This window comes from Microtus ochrogaster, chromosome 16 (genome assembly GCF_000317375.1).
Source record: "Microtus ochrogaster isolate Prairie Vole_2 chromosome 16, MicOch1.0, whole genome shotgun sequence".
NCBI lineage: Eukaryota > Metazoa > Chordata > Mammalia > Rodentia > Cricetidae > Microtus > Microtus ochrogaster.
The window spans coordinates 28,729,355-28,732,822 of NC_022018.1; the positions used below are offsets into that span (position 1 = coordinate 28,729,355).

The window sequence follows — 3,468 nt, forward strand, 5'->3', positions numbered from 1 at the left end:
AGAGAGAATGAGAGAGAGGGAGAGAGAGGGAGGAAGGGAGAGAGAGAAGGAGGGAGGGAGGGAGAGAGAGAGAAGGAGGGAGAGAGAGGAGAGAATTCAGACTGCTCTGTCTAAATGTTTCTGTTGATGAAAGACCTGGAGCACTACAGTTAGAAGAAAAAGAAAGAGGTTATGTAATCGGTGCAGGAGGAAAACAGAAATGTGTTTGTGAAAAGGAGGGAGAGAGATCTTGGAGAAGAACGAACAGAGGAGAGAAGGGAGGACAGGGGTGCAGCTCTGACCACGAGCTCGCTTGTCAAGGCCAAGGCCAAGCTTCCTCTCCAGTACCATAAAAAAGGGTGTGGGGTGCAGAGAGTAGGAACCTTATACTTTAGTCTGACAAGCTCTAGAAGGAAAAGAAGGCCCTAGAGGGATGGTTCAGTGGTAAAGTGCTCTTGCAGAGGGCCAGAGTTCAGTTCCCATCACCCCGGATGGGTAGCTCACAACCACTTGTAACTCCAGCTCCAGGGGATACAACATCCTTTTCTGGCCTGTGGGCACCTGCATACTTATGTGTATGTACACACACACACACACACACACACACACACACACACACAGAGAGAGAGAGAGAGACACACACACACACTCTCTCTCTCTCTCAAACACACACACACAAATGTTTTTTAAAGGGATAAAATATTCTCTCTTTTCTTTATTTTTCTTTTTGTTTTTTTTTTTGGATTTTTGTTTGTTTGTTTGTGTTTGTTTTGTTTTGTTTTCTTTTTTGAAACAGAGTTTCTCCATGTAACAGCCCTGGCTGTCCTGGAACTCACAGAGATCCACCAGCCTCTGCCTCCCAAGTGCAGGGATGAAAGGTGTGTGCCAACACTGCCCGGCTCTATTTTCTATTCATAAGTTTTCCTGCTGGAGAATGACTCACTGGCTTTTGATCCTGTTTATCTGCACTAAGTGACATCAGGGAATCAGATGTCACTTTAGATATATTAGCAGTTTATTGGTTACAGTGGTTTTGTAAATGATCAAATGAAGACAGGCCTGATGGTAAAGGTCTGTATTTTCAGCTACTTGGAAAGCTGAGGCAGGAGGATTGCAAGATCAAGGTCAGCCTAGACAACTCAGTGAAATCCTATAGCAAAATTAAATGTATAAAGAGGACTGGGGATATAACAGTTCATTAGTAGAGTTCTTGCTCAATCCCCAGCTCTGCAAAAAGGAAAAAAGGAGATAGAGAGTAGATAGATAGATGGATAGATAGATAGATAGATAGATAGATAGATAGATAGATAGATAGATAGATAGATGAAAGCAAGACATTTAGGAAGGTTCTTTGAAGAATAATTTATTGAAAAACTCACTTAATGACAAGGGCATATAAACAAAAACATACTCATGATTTAAGAGAACAACATATAAGAATTAGGCAAGCTGTTTTTTCTCTATGACACATAGCACATTAATCTTTCCACATAGTTTTTAATTTTTTGTTTTTCAAATACTTAATGATTTGCACATGGTCTGAAAATCAAAAATTAAATAGCATGGAAGCATATGTCTGTAATCCCAGCACTCAGAAGGCTAAGGCAGGAGGATTACTTTGAGTTTAAGATCTGCCTGGGTTACATAGAGTATCAAGGCCATTGTGATACATAGCAACACCACACCTCAAGAAATTAAAAAAAAAAAAACAATCAAAAGTCAGCAAGGAATGAACAGAATGAAAGTTTGCCTCTGACTTGTGCTCCTGGAGACAGAGAGCAAGTTTCTTTGCCTCCTTCTGGTTGGCTGAGGAAACGTAAGCACATGCAGAGAAAGTCTCAGAGTCTCTTCACTGATTTTGTGTCTCTTCACTGATGGGCTGGCCTGATTTCCTTTCTGTTGCTGTGATAAAACACTCTAATCAAAACACCTTGGGGAGGAAAGGGCTTATTGACTTAGACTTCCAGGTCACAGTCCATCCCTGAGGGAAGTCCGGCGGAAACTCTAGCAGGAGCTTGAAGCAGAAGCCAAGTAGGAGTGCTGCGTGCTCATTCACTCTCTGGCTCTGCTCAGCCAACTTTCTTTATATAGCCAGGACGACCTGGCCAGGGAATGGGGCTTTCCAAGTGGGCTGGACACACTAAATCAGTTAACGATCGAAGAGATCCTCTAGACACGCACACCGGCCAACCTGATCTAGAGAATTTCTCACTTGTGGCTTCTCCTCTCAGATGACTCTAGGCTGGATCAAGTTGACAATGAGCGTTCCCCAGGACACTGACATATCTTAGCAATCCTCCATATCCACACATAAAAGCCACCTTACTCTCTTTAATGGCTATAGCATATTCTACCTCCATATAGACCTGAGCACAATTTACTTAGCCAATCTCAGCTTTGGACATATGATTATTTACTGTCTTAAGTTATATTACCAACAGTGACTACTTGGAAACTCTGGTGCAATTCTACTTAGTGGGTGACAATCTATATGTAAAATTTTCTATATAGGGCTTCAAACAATTTAGGATCTAATACTTTTCCAGTGCATAGCTTTTGTGACAAAGATAATTCTGTGCAAGGGATTGTGGGAAGCATAAAAGCTTTTAAATTTTAAAAATTGCTTTATGTATAAATAAGGTGTTCTTCCTTAAATATAGACATGAAGATACCTAATTATGACAGAAGTCAAATTGTTAGCAAAAGAAATGAAAAGGCGAGATTGAAAGATTTTATTGTCTGTTAATAAAGTGTAAATTGAAATTATAACCGGTCTAGTTTTGTAAAAGCGTTTGTGACAGTGTCTTTCAAAGTTTTCCACTCACGTGCTATCAGTCCCAGCCACCCAAGATCTGCAAGTACCCCACCATCAGTTACATACTGTAGATGTTCAGTTGCTCCTCGGACACGGGGTGAGGCAATCAGCTGAGCACGTCTCTGTAAGGCAATATTAACAATGTTCAACCACAGTCATTGCTTGGTCAGTTAACGGATGATCAATCTTCTGATATTTTGTTTTATTGTTTTTGTAGTTTTACGATAAGGATGGAACAAAGGGCATGCCAGACAAGTGCTCTTCACTGAGCTATATCCTCAGTCTATAATGTTTAAAATAAGTTATACACATGGTTCTCACTTTTATTTTCTTTTAAAAATGTTTGTGTTTGTGTTATGTATGTATGTACCTGCATAGACGTATGGAAGAGCACTTGGTGCATACAGGGACCTGCAGAGGTCAAAAGAGGGCATCAGATCCCCCTGGAGTGGATTTTAAAAGATATGGGGGTGGGGAAGATGACTCACTGGGTAAAGGCAATTGCCGTGCAAGCGTGAGGACCTGAACTGCTATGCGGGGTCTATGAACTGGACCCAGATCCTTGCAAGAGCAGTATGTGGGGTCTATGAACTGGACCCGGATCCTTGCAAGAGCAGTATGCGGGGTCTATGAACTGGACCCGGATCCTTGCAAGAGCAGTATGCGGGGTCTAT

General features: G+C 41.6%; 1 protein-coding gene across 1 annotated transcript in view; it reads left to right on the top strand.

The window, feature by feature from the left end:
• The window catches only part of Il15ra (interleukin 15 receptor subunit alpha), a 28,513-nt gene that overhangs the window by 19,240 nt on the left and 5,805 nt on the right, over positions 1–3,468 (top strand). The gene's annotated exons all lie outside the window — the stretch shown is intronic.